The following is a 19983-nucleotide window of genomic DNA, read 5'->3' as shown; positions in this document are numbered from 1 at the left end:
CAATCAGGATGTTGACTGTGGTATAAAAGGTTAGGGCAAAAGTAATTGCGGTTCTTTCCATTACTTTCAATGGTTTTTGCCACTACTTTCAATGGCAAAAACCGCAATTACTTTTGCACCAACCTAATTATGTTAGTCCATTTTCATGCTGCTGATAAAGACATATCCGAGGCTGGGTCATTTATAAAGAAAAGGAGGTTTAATGGACTCACGGTTCCACGTGGCTGGGGAGGTCTCACAATCATGGCAGAAAGTGAAAGGCACACATGGCAACAGGCAAGAGAGAACTTGCTTAGGGGAACTCCTCCTTGTGAAACCATCAGATCTTGTGAGATTTATTCACTATCAAGAGAACAGCATGGGAAACACCTGCCCCCATGATTCAATTGCCTTGCACCGGGTCACTCCCACAGCATGTGGGAATTAAGGGAGCTACAATTCAAGACGAGATTTGGTTGGGAAAACAACCGAACCATATCACTAATATCAGACAATGGGAGGGTTCTTTCTGGAGGTTATGGGGACAAACCTGCTTCCAAGAACCTTCAAGTTGTTATGAGGATCACTCCAAAACAGTATTTTTTGTGGCTGCCGGACTGAGGTCCTCATTTCGATGCTGGCTGTCACACAGGGGTTGCTTGTAGCTCCTAGAGGCCACCCATTTATTGCTATATCACTCCTTTCCATAAGCTGTCTTGTACTTCAGATTTCTTTTGTTAGGAAGAACTCAGACTTTTAAGGACTCATCTGATGAGATCTAGTCCACTCAAGATAATCTCTCTCTCTTAAAGTCAAACGTGTCATGTAATATCACCTAATCACAGGAGTAAAATAGATCATTTCCACAGTCTCAGTGCACACCCAGGAACAGGAATCTTGCGGGGGCCGTCTCAGAATTCTGCCTCCAACACCATAGCTCTTTGGAACCATTTATATTAAAACAATAGAGACCTTCTTACCACTATACTTTCCTAATGTCATTTATTTAATTCTGATTATATAATCATTTATAACCATGCATCATCCATGTGCTACCCAAGAATAGTTATTTCCAGTAGCTCTCTAAAAGCTTATCATTCTTTGTTGATGATTGCAAATACAAGTCTTACTCAGAATATGCAGAAAAATCATGTGAATAATAATTCATTTTCTGGTTATGTTCATTTAACACTCAGAGATTTTTAGCATAAATGTACAAAACACATTTTCCAACTCTATCTCCTCTTGAAATCTTTAGGTTGTAATCAATGCATCCCTAGACTGTGAACTCTTTTTTTTTTTTTTGAGATGGAGTCTTGCTCTGTCACCCAGGCTGGAGTGCAGTGCCGCGATCTTGGCTCCCTGCAACCTCTGCCTCCTGGGTTCCAGCAGTTCTCCTGCCTCAGCCCCATGCCCAGTTAATTTTTTTTTTCTTTTCTTTTCTTTTTTTTTTTTTTTTTTGTATTTTTAGTAGAGATGGAGTTTCATCATGTTAGCCAGGCTGGTTTCAAACTCCTGACCTGAAGTGATCCACCCACCTTGGCCTCCCAAAGTGCTGGGATTACAGGCGTGAGCCACCGTGCCCAGCCAAACTCTTTCAATGTTGACTGCATCTCTGCCATCTCCATATCATGAGGAAGGGAAGAGGATTATGCACAGACTGATAAGAGCAGTCCCATTTGTATTAATGCAAGGAATGGTCAGTCCTCATCTGGAATGACTTAGGACTGGTAGATGTGCATGACACCGTTACATTAATTGGAGGAAAGAAAGGACATTGATTGGAAGGACCCACTGGCATTGCAGAGGAATGACCTTACAAAATGAGAGGGCCATGACCATCCCTGGAGGATTTGACATACGGAGTGAAGACTGTAGAGGGGATGGGCTGACTGCTCTGAATGTCATCAATAGGGATACACAGAATAAAAAATGTCTGCCACTAGCACTACCCCCTTGGGTGCTATAGACCAAAGGTGGCATCATGATTAGAATCCAAATGGCAAGAACCAATTAATATGCCCACATACAGAACTTAAAACCAAGGGTTGGCAACAGACCACCCACAGTTTCGAGCCCTTAACTTGTCCTCTGTTGGAGGTCAGGGAGATAGCCCATGAGACTGGTGACCCAGTATCATGGGATCCCATGAAATAAACACTGCTCACGTCAGCAAAAGCAATCTCCATGCCAGGCCATACTTCTGGAAATGGAGGCCCAGATGACCTCATAGGTGAAATTCCTAGAGCTCTGCATTGTATCTGGTCAACCCCATATGCATGGTAGAGGGGTTGAGTGCTCTCTTATGGGGACAAATGGAGCTTCTGGGTTTTATGTATCCTGGTGTAGATTTGGGGTCCCCTGCCTGGATAGCACTGCCAGCCCTGGCTAGTTGCAGGTACTGGAAGGATACATAAAAATTTTTCAGGAACCCTTTTCCTCCCTACCCTCTACAAGGCAGTACCCAAGGCAGGGGCTTTACCTGCTTGGATCAAATAGTGGTACTGCTTATTATCATTCTTGTTTTACAGATGAACAGACTGAGATAGGAAGAAATTAAGTAATTTTTCCAAAGTCAAACTGCTAGCAAGTAGCAAGATATACAATCATAGAATCTAGTTCCTGTACTCATAACCAATATACTACATGGTCTCTGAAGTACTGTAGTATATATGAAAGAACTTTGTGAGAATGAAAAATGTTATTTCTCAAATTTTCATAAAATATAGAAGTGCTCCAAAAAATGCATTCTAGTTACAAATGTAAAGAGCTGTGAAGGCTAATTATTACATGATAAAAATACCATGACCCCCCACCAGTGTTTATTAAAAATAAACACAGCAGGAAATATATGGGGAGAAGGATGTAGTAGGAAGAGAGTCCTGGCAGCACAAACCATGAGCTTTCATGCAAGGCAGCATACTCTGCTTTGTTTATGGCTGAGACCTTGATCAAGAGGACTTAGAAAAAGACTGAAGACTGTGATTTACATGGTCAGAAAAGAGCTACAGAGCAGCTGGATATTGATAGCATTCTTCCTGTTTTATGAGGGAGACAAAGAATAAGTTAGAGGTTTTCAGAAACAAATCACAAAGGAAACATCCATGGTAGAAATTGGCCTGAACTCAGCAACAGACCAACTGTGTCAATTGATCCAGAGGCAGTTTCATGAAGTGTCAGAGTAGCAGCATCCATTCGCTCCTAACATTAGAGGCCTCATTTTTATACTTAAAAGAGCTACTGATGAAGAAGTTGTGATTCCGACAGTGATGGAGAAACTAAATCTCACATAAATAAAAATGATCAGTCTTTGAAAAACAATTTAAAAATTTTTTGAAGGCACTAAAAACATAAATGAAGTTAAAGGGAATATGAGCAGTAAAAGGAAGGAAATCTGTAGAATAAGTACTACATTTATAACACTTTTCCATAAAGGCTCTTTCCAGTCTACACAATGGGGATGGCTACAATTTATGTACAAATCTACAGTCATTTTGACTCGAGGTATCAGAGAACGCTATTTGGGCTGCCAGAAAGGGTGAAATTGAGAAAGATGTCCTGAAAAGGGAGAAACAAAGGGAAAAATCACAAATTTGCACATAAACTTTTCTCAAATATCTGTCTGCTACAAAAACTACATGTATGCAAAGAAGACGACAAGGAGCACAACAAAAAAAGCAATGATTGGATGACTTCAAAAGCTAAGCAGAAATTTTAGTTGGTGTCCACCACAGGGAGTTTGGAGTTTGAATGCTGACAAGGTAGAAAGCCTTAAGTGTAAAGATTAGGGTTCTAGGATTGGGATTAAGGGGAGCAATAAAATAGATCCTGACACGGTTTGGATCTGTGTCCATGTTGAATTGTAATCCCCAGTGTTTCAGGTGGGGCCTGGTGGGAGGTGATTGGATTATGGGGGTGGATTTCTCTGTTGGTGCTGTTCTTGTGATAGTGAATGAGTGAGCTACCATAGTACTTCATTGCTTATTGTGTTTTACCCTGATTCTCACATCTGACTCTAGCCCTCTCATGTTTTCACAGAACGTGCAACATGGCACCTCCTATTGCCATGAAAGTAAGAGCATGCCAGTTTAAAATCATCATTTTATCCCCAGAGTGAGTGAGCACAGTGTCTGGCTTCTAATAATTATTCAATAAATTATCTCAAAAAAATTAAATGAATGAGTGTTTCACCCTAGATGTGTCTAATCACTGCTCCCATACATCCTATTTTATCTCTATTGCCTAGCCTAAATTCCCTCTACTTCTCTACACCTTATTCATCCTTTATAGCTAGACTTAAGTCTTAACCCCTGTGAGTTTTTCCCAGATGATAATTCTGGTCTCTCCCTTCTCTGAACATATATTTAACTTTCAGTGAGATCATTACTCATTACTGAGGTAGGAGGCAGGGCTGGACTACGGAGGTGGGGCTTGGGCACTGGACCAGATTAAAGACTAACTGAAACAAGGAAGAGGCAAAAGCACCTCTTCATAAGACACACCCACCAATGCCATGTCAGTTTGCCATTGCCGTGGCAAAACCCAAAATTTATTGCCCCTTTATCATGGTAATGGCCTGATGATCTGGAAGTTACCACCCTTTTTCTAGAAATATCTGCATAATCTGCTCCTTAATTTACATGTAATTAAAAGTGGTATAAATATGACAGCAGAACTACCTCTGAGCTGCTATTCTGGGCACACTGCCTATGGAGTATCCCTGTTCCACAAGGCTCAGTACTTCTGCTGCTGCTGTACACTGCTGATTCAATAAAAGTTGCTGTTTAACACCACCGGCTCACCCTTGAATTCTTTTTTGGGTGAAGCCAAGAACCCTCCGGGCATAAGCCAGCCTCAATTTGGGGGCTTGCCTACCCTGTGTCATCTGGCAACCACAAAGGGATGAAGACAGCAAGTGAGAGGCAGCAAGACAGCAGAGATAGTGGCCGTCAGCGGAGACATGAGACAATGAGACAGCAAAGGTGGTGGCAATCAGCAATTAGAGTGAGACAGAGGTGGTGGGACAGTGAGACAGCAAGAGGTGGTGAGACAGCAGGATGGTGAGACAGAGAGAGGGAGCAATTGGCAATAGACAATGAGACAACAATCAGAAGGGGCAGAGCTGTAACGCTGATGAGCTGCTAACACTACAGAGCTGTAATACTAGCCAAAGGCTCTTTGGAGAGCCATCACCTTTCCTAGGGGCAGCAGAGCTGAGTGAAAGGCCAAGGAGCCATCATGCTGCCACCTTGTATGAGACCTGTCATTCCTACCAGCAGGCCTGCAGATCTCTGGTCCCCATGCTGGCCCCCCACATGGCAGCCAAGCTCCCTCGAGCTGAGAAAACCTGGAGGGACCTTCACCCCAGTCCCACAGGGAAGAATGGTCAGCACTATTTTGGCTCTTGCAGATGGGGTGAGTGTCTCGTCTTCCTCCTAACCCCACAATATGGGGTAGGCTAGGGAATAAAAGCCTCTGGCTAAGTGGTCATTTAATAATCCCTCATTATTTGAGTGCCCTAAAACATGTCCTTGTCACTCCTTTCCATGGTCCTTTGTCCTCTGACGCCGTTTTAGTGGTCCAACAACCAACAACCATTTTATTTTTAGTCTTAAAATGTATGTTATGTTCACAGTCATTTTATTTTATTTTATTTTTGCTTTCACTCCATGGGCAACTGTTTAAGGCAGGACAATTTGTTGTGAGAGGTCCCCTGCTGTGTTGATTCTGGGATGCCAGATTCACGTTGCTCTGTGTCCTCAACCAGTCCTCTGTGGTTCACTGTTGGCTGTCCCTCAGATGCTCCTGAGTTTTCTGCATTTGGTCAGTCCCAGGTACTCCAGGATTTCTGGCATTTGATGTGGGGACCCTCATTGACTAACACTCAGATAGTTTGGGTTGTTGCCATTTGGTATTGTTGGCTGCCCTCCAGATGCTCTAGGGTTTTTGGCACTGGCATTCCTTCTATGATGGTTTGAGTTGGAGGCCCACCCTAGGAGAATCCTGGTCTTGCTCTTTCTTTTTTTCCACCATGAAGTTGTTATTTTCTGTAACAGCATGTTCTTTTTTACTGTCACCTTATTTACTCTTCCTTCTATACTTTGCTTAATACAAATACGTCTTTGGTTATATTTTGTTCCCTGACAAACATTTATAATCCTTATAATCGTTAACACCGTGCTACCTATACTTACACCTTTTCTTTGGGAAGTGGAAATCTAAAAGGGAAAAATAACAGGGGCCCAGTTGCTTTCCCTCTTGCTACATTTAGAAAAACTTCTGTGTCCAGAAAAATCTCTGTTAGTCATGGGGACAGTGACAAGCATCTCAGAAAACTCGCTACTACCGTGTCTCTTATGCTATTGGAGCAAATTTTTAAAATTCAGCTTAAAGAAAAGGAATTAATTTTCTATTGCATCATTATTTGGGTTCAATACAACTTAGAAAACCAACAGATTTAGCCTAAACATGGTTCTATATGTTATGATGATATTTTGCAATTGAACTTACTTGGTAAAAAAAAAAAAGGAAAAATGGGAGGAGGTCTTTTATGTATAGGCTTTTTATGGTCCTTTACTGACTCACATTACTTCCAGGCACCAGGAAGCTCTGCCTAAGGCAGCAGTCGCCAACCTTTTTGGCACCAGGGACTGGCTTCATGGAAGATAGTTCTTCCATGGACCAGGGCTGGGAGGGGATGGTTTCAGGATGAAACTGTTCCACCTCAGATCATCAGGCATTAGTTACATTCTCATAAGGAGTGCACAATTTAGATCCCTCACACGCTCAGTTTGCAATAGGGTTTGCACTGCTGTGAGAATCTAATGCTATCATTGATCTGACAGGAGGCAGAGCTCAGCCCATAATGCTTGCCTGTTGCTCCTGCCATTCATCTCCTGCTGCGTGGCCTGGTTCCTACAGGCAATGGGCTGGTACCAGTTCACAGCCTGGGGGTTGGGGACCCCTGGCCTAAGAGATCACCTCCTAACTGCTCCCCCTAGAAGGCCTACTTTTTCCCCAGAGTCTTCTCAGATCCCCAATACTGAGGGGGGCTCCCACCAATTTTCTAATGAAGGATCCCACCCCAAGATTGTCAGGCACACCTCTTCCTTATTCAACTAGCTCCATGCTATACCCGCCTCTGTCTGAGAAAGTAAGCCCAACCAGTACCACTGGAAGTGGAACCCCATATCAACCCCTAAAGTCAATCCTGTGCCCATGTGTCCATTGAGGGAGGTAGCTGATAGGAATGAGGGAACACTCAAGAGTACATGTGCCATTTTCTCTAATTTGGCTTTATAAAAGGAAAAATTTGGTCAGCTTTCAGAGGATCTAGAAAAATTTGTGGAGGAGTTTAAGCTGACCATGTTCTTTAATTTAACTTGTCATGACTTACTAATATTTCATCCACTTGCTGTGCTGTGAGAAAAGAGTGAAGAAAAAAAGGTGTGATTAAGCCAGTCAATTATGACAAGGTTAGAGAAATAACTGAGGGGAAAAATAAAAATTTTGCTCTGTTTCAGGGTCATTTGGTTAGAGCACTCAGGAAATATATTAACGCAGGCCTAGGTTCTCCAGAAGGGCAAGCTCTCTTGGTTATACATTTTGTTACACAATCTGCCCCTGACATTAGGAGAAAGCTATGAAAAGCAGTAATGGGACCTCAAACCCCTATCGTCAACTTTTAAACATAGCCTTTAAAGTTTACAACAATTATGAGGCCAGGCGCAGTGGCTCACACCTGTAATCCCAGCACTTTGGGAGGCCGAGCAGGTGGTTCACTTGAGGTCAGGAGTTTGAGACCAGCCTGCCTGGTGAAACCCTGTCTCTACTGAAAATACAAAAATTAGCTGGACGTGGTAACATGTGCCTGTAATCCCAGCTACTCGGGAGGCTGAGGCAGGAGAATCACTTAACTCAGGAGGCGGAGATTGCAGGGAGCTGAGATTGTGCCACTGCACAACAACCTGGGCAACACAGTGAGACTCCATCTCAAAAAAGAGAGAAAAAAGAGTTTACAATACAGACAGAGCAAAAAAGGTGAAAAAAAGAATTAAAACAGGTAGACAAAAAGCACAATTGTTAGCAGTTGCATTAAACCCCCTGCCGTCTCAGAATTACCCATCCCAAGAAAGTGTTATGAGATTGGCATTTGGGAGACCCAGACAGGAGCCCCTGACTTGGTAACCACTGGGCCAGAATCAGTGTGCCTACTGTAAACAAAAGGACCATCGACAATGAGACTGTCCTAACTGTTCCCTGTGATAGAGAGAAAAAGACTCCCCATTAATACTACAGTTAACCTTCTTACATTGGCCCCAAAGAGCTACCTTGCTCAAGTAAGTTTAAAGGGGTCTTGGACCCTTGACGAGACAGACAGCTTCTCGCAGTGGCAAAGAAGTGGCCACCTTAACATTTTTCTTCAGTGTCTTCACTGCTGGGTGAGCTGTATGGCAGCTTGGGGACTCCAGGGTCTCCTTTTGAGCAACATGGTTTACCCTGTCCCTTCCTTACTTGATGCTGTGGGATCCTCTTCCCTGCTTCGTCCTGTCTTCCATACCTATTGGGGCAAGCAAAGTTTCTGGATTTGTCATCAACATTCTATCTTTTGATCTATCCAAAAAATCTCACAGTCAACTCCCCAGACCTCCTAGCCAACCATAGTGATCCCAAAGTACCCAAACCCCCACACTTGTTATATAGAACTCACCTCCACTTAATGGATTCCATGTGAACACTCCCTGCCTCTATTACCTGGACTTGGGAAGTTGGGTATCTATATCTCCACTTGATATGGTTTGACTGTGTCCCCACCCAAATCTCATCTTGAATTGTAGCTGCCATAATCCCTGCATGTCATGTGAGGGACCCAATGGAAGGTAACTGAATAATAGGGGCAGTTTTTTTTCCATGCTGTTCTGGTGATAGTGAATAAGTTTCATGAGATCTGATGGTTTTATAAAGGGCAGTTCCCCAGCATATGCTCTCTTGCCTGCCGCCATGTAAAACATGACTTTGCTCCTCCTTTGCCTTCTGTCATGATTAAATCTCCCCAGCCAGGTGGAACTGTGAGTTCATTAAACCTGTTTTTTTTTAAATAAATTACCCAGTCTTGGGTATTTCTTCATTGCAGTGTGAAAATGGACTAATACACAAGTGCACTAATGATTCTATATTTTGCACCCACTGTTGTGTTAATGACCCAAAAGGGGTGTTTCTCTGTGATGCTGTAAACCAACTCTAGTTGCCAAGTTCCCAACGCTGCAGCAAAGTAAATGGAATTCCTCTTGTAAGTGAGAAGACCATATATGGTGCCTCCTCCTGGATCTGAACATAAAGGGGAAAAAAATAATTGCCTAATCTAGATGGTGGACATACCAAACCCTTCTGGAAAGCAAAGATTGTTCCACCACCCCAATTGGAATAGGGAAAGAATATATAGACTGAACTTGGCAGTGATAGATAGACATCATGCCCTGTAGGGCCTCTATTTTTGCTTCAAATGTGCTCATTTTTGTTGTGGCCTTGAATGGAAAAATTCACACTCTGTAACCACTCCCAACTACATAGGGAGACACCTGTTCTTTTAGGAGTAGCTTTCCCTTGTATATAAAGAACTTGGAACAGAGGTGAATTTACACTGACTACCCTTGCCCCTCAAGGGGTCAAAGTCTAACCCCATAGGACCCAGGAATACCAGAAGTAAATGAAGAATTGGATTAATTCTGGCAGAAATTGGGGCAGCAATAGGACTAGTAGCACCTTGGGTTGGCTTTGCCTACCATGAGTCAACCGTAAGAAAACTTAACTCAAACCCTAAAATCCTTAGCCACAAACACAAATCAGACATTAAAGGGAATTGAAGAGTCCCTTGACAATGTGGCAAATGTAATTCTCAATAAAAGACTAGCATTGGATTATTTACTAGCTACACAAAGTGGAGTCTGTGCAGTTATTAATAAAACCTGCTGTACTTATATTAACAACTCTGGAAAGATTGAGGTTAACAGTTGAAAGACCCTATGAGCAAGCTACCTGGTTACATAGATAAAACCAGGGCACTGACCTCAGCTATATCTGGTTGACTATAAAAAGCGCCTTCCCTCCCAGCACTTTGGAGGACAAGTCAGGTGGATTGCTTGAACTCAGGAGTTTGAGACTAGCCTGGGGAACATGGCAAAACCCCATTTCTACCAAAAACTTAGCTGGGCATGGTAGCACATGCCTGTGGTCCCAGTCACTTGGGAGGTTGAGGTGGGAGGATTGCTTGAGCCTGGGATGTGGAGATTGCAGTGAGCCAAGATTGTACCATTGCACCCCAATCTGAGTGACGGAATGAAATTCCATCTCAAAAAAAAAGTGCCTTCCAAATTCTCATCTGGATTTTACCTCTCCTAGGACCTCTGATAATTGCCTTCTTATTACTAATTTTTGGCTCTTGTTTAACTTCTTGGTAAAGTTTGTGTCTTCTAGATTATAACAGTTCCATGTAAAGAAAATGCTGGGACAAAGTTTCCCATCCATTCCATCTACTGATCTGAAGAATGAAAATGTCCTGATTCTGGACCCCTTAGATCAGGTGTTCAGAGAGTTTTGCTCCTCCAGTACTAGGCAGGGCCACTCTTTTGCACCTCTTAAGGTTAAGGAAGAAGAGTATCTAATCCCTGAGGGGGAAATAAGGTCAGAGGCAAACTCAACTCTGGAAGTAGGGCTTGAGCTCTGGACCAGGTTGAAGACTAGCCACAACAGGGAAGAGATGAAAGCACCTCCTCATGAGACATGCTCACCAGTTCCATGTCAGTTTACCAGTGCCATGGGCACACCCAGAAGTTACTGCCTCTTTCCGTGGCAATGACCTGATGACCTGGAAGTTACCATTCTTTTTCTAGAAATGTCTGCATAATCTGTCCCATAATTTGCATGTAATTAAAAGTGGGTACAAATATGACTGCAGAACTGCCTCTGAGCTGCTACTCTGGGCACACTGCCTATGGAGGTAGCCCTGTTCCACAAGGAGCAGTACCTCTCCCGCTGCCGTGCAATGGGGCTTCAATGAAAGTTACTGACACCACTGGCTGACCCTTGAATTCTTTCCTGAGTAAAGCCAAGAATCCCCCCGGACTAAGTCCCAGTTTTGAGGCTTGCCTGCACTGTGTCACTACTATTTCTTATTTTGTCTTGGTTAATTCTACCTCTCCACTGAGTAGAAAGTTTCTTAATAACAGGTACCTTGCCTTGGGTCTCCCACAGTGCCTAGCAGTGGTGTTTTTGTTTGCTTTTGGCAGCACAACCCCTGTCCTCAACTTCCTGAAACGAGGTCCAGGTAGTTCATTCCTCCAAAGAAAAGAAAGATCTATTTTGAATATACTACTCTTTTTCTTCCCCATGGCTCCTCCTTCCTTTCCAGAGACTCATGAAAAACAATAAATAAGGTACCGAAAAGCCCTGACCTTGTTTTCTAGACTCATCTTGGGTTTTTTTTAGGGCTTGTTCATGTGTTTCATGTTTGGTGGTCTATGACTTACTCTTGCACTGAAGGTCTTACTGGTTACATCATAAGTACCAAAAAGTCAGAGAATGTCCAATTTAGACACAAAGGATCAAAAATCCCAATCCTCTCCTCCAATCCATGAGGAATCTAGGATATGCCTGATTGCCCCAAGAAGACATAGTTCATACAGATAATGTTTTAAAACATATTTCAATGTGTTTCACTCTTTTGTATTAACTTCAGTATGACCTTCCCCTGCTCCAGACCTGTTCTTTCTGAGACATCCATTTCCTTCAGAGGATTAGGATTTTTAAAGCAAGCTTACAAAAAGAAAGATGACCCATTCTGTTCTTGCATACAAAGTGGAATTTTTAGTCTGCAACCATAAAATTATTTCTTAGAAGTCAGGTTTCACAGAAAGAGAAAATTATTTTAGAATTCCTATAGCTATCATTAACCTATGATGAGCCAAGCCTGACGTTTAAATGACAGAATTTCTTCCATAGTATTGAGACAAGATTTATCCCACCATTAAGACTGCACCGTGAGGCCTGGTGTTCCCAGGAGATAAATGGGGACTGGGGATGTGCTTAAGCACAGTCTGTAACAGAAAGGTAGATGAGGTGAAATTTTGCCCTTTTGTACTGGCAAAGTGTGGGAAAGAGACAGTGAGAAAAGAATCAGCTTTTTCTACATGAAATGCCACCTTAAAATTTACTGTCTTTAAACCACCACCATTTATCTAGGTCATGATTCTGCAGATCATCAAATTGGGTTTACTTCTGCTAAGTAGTTTAGTCTCAGCTGGGCTCGCTCCTGTGTCTGGGATCAGCTGCCTGATAGACTGGTGGCTGCTAGACTAGGGTGATCTCAGCTAGGCCTGCTGGGATTGCTCTCCTTGGACTGCTTATGTGGTGGTGACTATATTCTGGGGGAGAAGACTGAGGCACAGATGACCTTTTCAGGCCTAAAGGCAGAAAGACATGATATCACTTCTGATGAATTTTGTTGGTTAAAGCCAATCATCATGCTAACCAGAGTCAAAGGGTAGAGAGAGAGAGACTCCCCTTCTTGGTGGGAAAAACTTCAAAGTCACATTGCAAAGAAGCATGAAAGGAAATAATCGTGGCCATTTTGGTTAATGATTTTCCACAAGGATCATGATTTGTCACTACCTGGTACCTCTTCCTTCTGCTACTGGAAAGTGTTACTAAATAGAATGAGAGGAAGATAGAAACCAAAGGAACTTGTCCTGACTCAGGTTTGGGTTTCTAGGAGGATTCCCCAGCATTGTTGTTGGGAGAGCAAAGGGTATGACCTACTGGTTCAGAGGGAAGCTTTGAGTCTAAACTCCTGAGTTTTCTCCTGATTCTTTGGTGATAACAGGGGAAAGTGTCCAAAAGTGTCAGCCTGCCCTGTAGAGGGCAGCTGGTAATGCTGGACAGTAACTTCTCGGATAGGTCATTGTGCTGGGGTCAAAATGAGTCTGTGCCAAAGATTGCAGGGACAGCACCTAGGCCAGGAATCAACTAAGAATCACAAGCAGACCCCAGGTGATGCCATGATACCTGGCCATACTGAAAGAGGATAAACCACGAACCCTCTGGCTATAGACCTTAGCAACAAATTTCAGAAAGGTGAGCAGTGACCAGTAAACATTGGAAAACTCCATTGCCAGCAATCCAGCAAGTACCCAAAGAATAACCTAAGAATCCCCTTTATTGCCACAAAAGGACCCAGGGTGCTCCCCATTCATACATCTTTAGAAGAGTGGGAAGGAAGACTAAACATTTATCTGAAAGGCTGATATGGTTTGACTGTGTCCCTACCCAAAATCTCATCTTGAATTGTAGCTCCCATAGTCCCCACGTGTCATGGGAGGGACCTGGTGGGAGGTAACTGAATCATGGGGGCAGGTCTTTCCTGTGCTGTTCTCATGATAGTGAATAAGTCTCACGAGATCTGATGGATTTATAAAGTGGAGTTCCTCTGCACATGCTCTCTTGCTTGGCACCACTAAGATGTGACTTTGCTTCTCCTCTGCCTTCCGCCATGATTTTGAGGCCTCCTCAGCTATGCTGAAGTGTGAGTCCATTAAACCTCTTCCCTTTATAAGTTACCCAATTTCTGGTATGTCTTTATTAGCAGCATGAGAACAGACTAATACAAATGCATTGTTCAAACCAGAAGAAACTGAGATTTTAAGTGTAAATTTTTTTCTTGCCTAACTCAGAGAAAGCTACAGAGAAAGATTTGAATGTCCTCATTACAAAGAAATGATAAAGGTTTAAGGTGATGCATATGCTAATTTCCTTTATTTTATCATTATACAATTTACACATGGATTAAAATATCATGTTGTATCCTGTAAATATGTACAATTATGTGTCAATTGTAAAAAGAATAAAGGTAAAATAAAAGATGACTCTCAGAATGTTACCTCAAAATCAAAACAAAACCAAACCAAAGCAACAGCTATATTTTCTTTGTGCAGCTCCTTTGTCAAACAGATTGAAATAGATAAGGTACAAATGTGACAAAATTTGATTTGTCTCCAACCATTACCCTCAACCACACTCAGATGAATCAGCCTTTTAGGTAGAACTGATAGCTTTCTTGTCACTTTGAATAAATAAAAAGTCTAATCCAAATAAGTTCATTGTCTTGGAGGTGCCAAAGATTTCTTAAAGGGGACATGAAACATATAACCATGAAAATATTAATAAATTAGACTCTATTAAAATTAAGAACTTCTGTTCATCAAAAGACATCATTAAAAGGGAATAAAAAAGTAACTTACCAAGTAAGAGAAGATATTCACTTAAGAATATGGAGATTCATATGGATTCATATCCAGAATATATAGGGAAGCCCTATATGTCAATAAGACAGCTGAATAGAAAAATGGATGAAAGATTAAAAAATATTTCAAAAAAGTAAGTACTCAGATGGCCAATAAACATGTGCAAAGTTATTTAACTTCATTAGTCATCAGAAAAATGCAAACTAAAACTATGAGATATTATTACACAACCATTAGAATATCGCAAATGAAATAGAAACTACCAAGTATAAAATTAAGATGTAAAACAATAGGCCTTCCATACGGCTCCTTAAAAAACTATTTGATAACTGATATAGTTTGGATGCTTGTTCCCTTAAAATCTCATGTTGGGTATGATTCTCAGTGTCGAAAGTGGGGCCTGGTGGGAGACGTTTCAGTCATGGGGGTGGATCCTTCATGAATGGCTTGGTGTCTTTCTTGCAGTAATGAGTGAGTTAATGTAAAGTCTAGTTGTTTAAAAGAGTGTGGCACCTCTCCCCATGCTCTTGCTCCCCCTGGCACCATGTGATGTTCTGGCTCCCCTTGGCCTTCCTCTGTGATTGTAAACTTCCTGAGGTCCTCACCAGGAGTAGATGCTGGCACCATGCTTCCTATACAGCCTGCAGAAACTCGAGGCAAAATAAACCTCTTTTCTTTGTAAATTACCCAGTTTCCGGTATTCTTCTATAGCAACACAAATGGACTAACACAGTAACATATGTCCAAACTGAAGATATGACCCAAAATTCCACTCCTGGGTACATATCGAACAGAAAAGTAAGCATATTTTCCACAAAATACACATAGTAGAATAATCATTGTAGTACTATATTTGATACGTCTAAGCTAGAAGTTATTTTATGCCCATAAACAATAGAATAGATCAATTGCAGTCTAGTTATATAATAGAATATTTTACAAAGGTGCAAATACATGATCTACTAATACAAGTAAAAACAAAAAAATGATTTTCAGCAACATAATGTTGAATGAAAGGAGTCAGATCCAAAATATACTGTATGATTTCATTTGTATGAAGTACAAAAACAGGTGAAACTAATGTATGTTGCTTAAATTCATGATATTGATTACTCTAGAGGCAGCAACCTTTGAGAGTGGAAAGGAATAAGGGAGTATCTGGGGATTGGTAATATTTTGCTTCTTATCTGGATGTTGGTCACATTGGTGTGTTCAGTTTGTGAAAATTTAGCAATCTATACACCTCAGTGTAGTTTTTAAAGTAGGTGTATTATATTTCAGTAAAAAGTTTTCAAAAGTCTGGTTCAGACCAATTTTAAATTGTAATCTCATACTTCTTTATCCCTTCCCCAACACAGCTTTGACTTACTTGAGGCTAAAACTTCCAAGTAGGGATAGAATTTGGATGACTTTCTAAAGGTACCTGTGCCACCCTTTCTAGTATCAACTCCTCTGGGGTTGGAGAGATGGAAGATGAGATAGAAGTAAAGACAGCACCATTTTATTTTCCTTAACTGGCCATGTGATTGCACTATTGTTGATGGCCATTGCTCTTCTGGCCAGTTTGATCTTTTCCGTCACCCTTGGTGCAGCAGGGAAAGTGCTGGTTCTCAGAGGCATGCACATGAGTCCATTTGGAGGCACTGAGCCATGAGGTTTTCCTATTGCACAAGTTCCCTGGCACAGAAGACCTAGCTTCACCTCTTTCATCATCACCCCCAACTGTTATCCCCAGAGTCACACCCCGCAGCCTCTTGCCTCACCTCCCAGGGTTTCTGGCTCACAGAAAGACATTTCGTGCCTGATTGTCTTCTGCAGTTGTATTAGTCTGTTCTCACACTGCTAATACAGACATACTTGAGACTGACTAATTTATAAAGGAAAGAGGTTTAATTGACCCACAGTTCCACATGGCTGGGGAGGCCTCACAATCATGGTGGAAGGCGAAGGAGAAGCAAAGGCACATCTTACCCGACGGCGGGCAAGAGGGCTTGTGCAGGGGAACCCCCATTTATAAAATGATCAGATCTCATGAGACTTATTCACTACCACAAGAACCGTATGGGGGAGACTGCTCCCATAATTCAATTATCTCCACCTGGCCCTGCCCTTGACATGTGGGGATTATTACAATTCAAGGTGAGGTTTGGGTGGGGACATAGCCAAACCATATCAGCAGTTCTAGTTAATCCACAGAAAAGGTGCAGGGTGTTCCCTTTCTCCAGCTTGCTATTTATCTCTAATTTTCTTATCCTCTGGTAGGACAGACAATGGATCTGAGTAGCCTAAGCTTATGTCCAATTTGAAACCCATGCTACCCCTTCTAAAGGCACTGCAGATATTGATGAATGGATAAAGAATGGCACTTCAGATACTTGTGAATGGATACATATGAATGGAGAACTCTTTCTTCAAGCTCTTTTGTGGTAGGGAGAATAATTATTTCCTTCCTCCTTACAAAGACATCCATCTCCTAATCTACAGAATATTTGAATATGTTACATCACATGGCAAGGAGGAATTAAGGTTGCGAATCAACTGACCTTAAAATAAGGAGAGTATCCTGGAATATTTGGCAGACCCAGTGTAATCACAAAGGTCCTTAAATGTGGAAGAGGGAGGCAGGGTAATTAGTGTCAGAGCAATGGAATGTGAGAAAGACTTGACTGGCTATTGCAGGTTTTGAAGGTGAAGAAAGGGCCCACGGACCAGGGAATGTGGGCAGCCTGTAGAAGCTGGAAAAGGCAAGGAAACAGATATTCCCCTGGAGCCTCCAGAAAGCAGTGCAGCTCTGCCAACACCTTGATTTCAACCCAGTGGATCCGTCATAGACTTCTGACCTCCAGAACTGTAAGGTAATAATTTGTATTGTTGTTAGCCACTAAGTTTGTGGTTGTTTGTTACAGCAGGAACGGTAAACTAATGCACTCTCTTTTAGTTTGCAGGGAGAATGGATATAATCCCCTCCCAAAAGCTATGCAATTTCCTATAGGTGGGGTAAAGGCCCAGGATTCCAATATGCTTTTCTCTTCTTTACCCTCTGGCCCCAACTTCTCTCATGTTTATCTCCTAGAGAGGTGTATTAGTCTGGTCCCACATTGCTATCAATAAATACCTGAGATTGGGTAATTTATAAAGAAAAGAGGTTTAACTGGCTCATGGTGATACGGGCTGTACAGGAAGCGTGGTGCTGGCATCTGCTCAGCTTCTGAGGAGGCCTCATGAAACTTACCATCACAACAGAAGGTGAAGGAGAAGCCAGCACTTCACATGGGCTGGAGCAGAAGGAAGAGTGAGAGGGTGGGGGAGGTGCCGTACACTTTTAGACAACCAGCTCTTGTGAGAACTGACTCACTATACAGTACCAAGGGGAGATGGTGCCAAACCATTCATGAGAACTCTAACCCCATGATCCAGTCACCTCCCACCAGGACTACCTCCAACACTGGAGATTATAATTCCACATGAAATCTGGTGAGGAAGCAGATCTGAACCATATCATTCTATCTCTGTCCCCCAACTCCAAAATCTCATGTGCCTCTCACACTGTGAAATACAATTATGCCTTCCCAAACGTCCCCCAAAGTCTTAACTCATTCCAGCACTAACTTAAAAGTCCAAACTCAAAAGTCTCATCTGAGACAAGGCAAGTCTTTTCCACTTATGAGCCTATAAAATCAAAAACAAGTTAGTTACTCCCAAGATATAGTGGGAGTACAGACATTAAGAAATACCCCCATTCCAAAAGGGAGAAATTCACCAAAAGAAAGTGGCTACAGGCCCCATGCAAGCCTGAAACCCAGCAGGGCAGTTATTGTATCTCAAAGTTCCATAACGGTCTCCCTTGATTCCATGTCTCACATCCGTGGCACGCTGGTGTGAGGGGTGGGGTCCCAACGTCTTGGGCAGCTCTGTCCATGAGGCTTTGCAGGGTTCAGCTCCTGTGGCTAATCACAAGGGCTGGTGTTGAGTGCCTGAGGCTTGTCCAGGTGCAGGGGGCAAGCTGTCAGTGGAATGTGACAAACCCCATTGTGGCCCTCTTTCCATAGCTCCAAATGGCAGTGCCCCAGTGGAGACTCTGTATGGGGGCTCCAACCCCACATTTCCCCTTTGTGCTGCCCTGTAGAGATCCTCCATAAGGGCTACTGCCTGGACATCCAAGCTTTGTCATACATCCTCTGAAATCTAGGCTTCTAAGCCTCAATTATGACACTCTATATGCCCAAAGGCTTACCACCACATGGAAGCTGCCAAGGCCTGTGGCTTTCACCCTCTGAAGCAGAGGCATGAGCTGTACCTGGGCCCCTTTTAACTCCAACTGAAGCTGAAGTAGCTGGGATGCAGGGAGCAGTGTCCCAATGCTGTGCAGGGCAGTAGGGCCCTGGGCCTGGCCCACTAAACCAAACTTTCCTCCTAGGCCTCTTAGCCTGTGGTGGGAGGGGCTGCCTAGAAGGTGTCTGAAATGTCTTCAAGGCCTTCTCCCCATTGTCTATTAGCACTTGTCTCCTCTTTACTTATGCAAATTTATGCAGCTTGGTTGAATTTCTCCCTTGAAAATGGCATTTTCTTTGCTAACACATGGCCAGGCTGCAAATTTTCCAATCTTTTATGCTCTTCTATTCTTTAAAATGTAAGTTCCAGTTTCAGGTCATTTCTTTGTTCACACATATAAGCACGGGTTGTTAGAAGCAGCCAGGCTATCCTGAATGCTTTGTTGCTTAAAATTTCTTCTGCCAAAAACCCTAAATCATTACTCTTAAGGTTAAAATTCCACAGATCCCTAGAGCGGGGACATAATGCAGCTGTTATGCACGTCCATGTGAAGAGACCACCAAACAGGCTTTGTGTGAGCACTAAAGCTTTTTAATCACCTGGGTGCAGGTGGATCGAGTCCAAAAAAAGGAGTCAGCAGAGGGAGATGGGGTGGGGCAGTTTTAAAGGATTTGGGTAGGTAGTGGAAAATTACAGTTAAATGTGGTTTTGTCTTGCGGGCACGGGCAGGGGTCACAAGGTGCTTGGTGGGGAGCTCCTGAGACTCATTGTCCAGAAGAAGGAATGTCACAAGGTCAATTGATCAGTTAGGGTGGGGCAGGAACAAATCACAATGGTGGAATGTCATCGTTAAGGCAGGAATTGGCTGTTTCACTTCTTTAGTGGTTCTTCAGTTGCTCTAGGCCATCTGGATGTATATGTGCAGGTCACAGGGGTTATGATGGCTTAGCTTGGGCTCAGAGGCCTGATAGCAACTAGACTTTTTGCTAAAGCACAGCAAAAGTGACCTTTACTCCAGTTCCCAGTAAGTTCCTCATTTCAATCTGAGAGCTCCTCAGCCTCAACTTCACTCTCCATATCACTATCAGCATTTTGGTTACAACCATTCAACAAGACTCTTGGAAATTCCAAACATTTCCTCAACTTCCTGTCCTCTTCTGAGCCCTCCAAACTGTTCCAATCTCTGTCTGCCCATTACCCAGTTTCAAAGCTGCTTCCACATTTTCAGGTATCATTATAATAACGCCCCACTCCTCAGTACCAATGTTCTATATTAGTTTGTTCTTGCATTGCTATACTCGAGACTGGATAATTTATAAAGAAAAGAGCTTTAATTGGCACACATTTCCACTAAATGTACAGGAAGCATGATGCTGGCATCTGCTTGGCTACTGAAGAGTCTTCAGGAAACTTACAATCATGGCAGAAGGCAAAAAGG

At 42.7% G+C, this 19983-nt stretch overlaps 1 long non-coding RNA gene across 1 annotated transcript; it reads right to left on the bottom strand.

The window, feature by feature from the left end:
• Positions 1-1474: 1474 nt before the first annotated feature.
• On the bottom strand, positions 1475-18892 carry LOC108581511. The gene is made up of 4 exons (XR_001893776.3): positions 18034-18892; positions 14271-14362; positions 8310-8539; positions 1475-6026 (listed from the first exon to the last, which is right to left on the bottom strand). It is a non-coding gene; the product is annotated as an uncharacterized LOC108581511 (long non-coding RNA).
• Between the last annotated feature and the right edge of the window lie 1091 nt (positions 18893-19983).

The sequence above is a fragment of the Papio anubis genome, chromosome 10 (assembly GCF_008728515.1).
Source record: "Papio anubis isolate 15944 chromosome 10, Panubis1.0, whole genome shotgun sequence".
NCBI lineage: Eukaryota > Metazoa > Chordata > Mammalia > Primates > Cercopithecidae > Papio > Papio anubis.
Note: the sequence above shows the minus strand (reverse complement) of the source record. Positions and strands in the feature narration are given on the sequence as shown.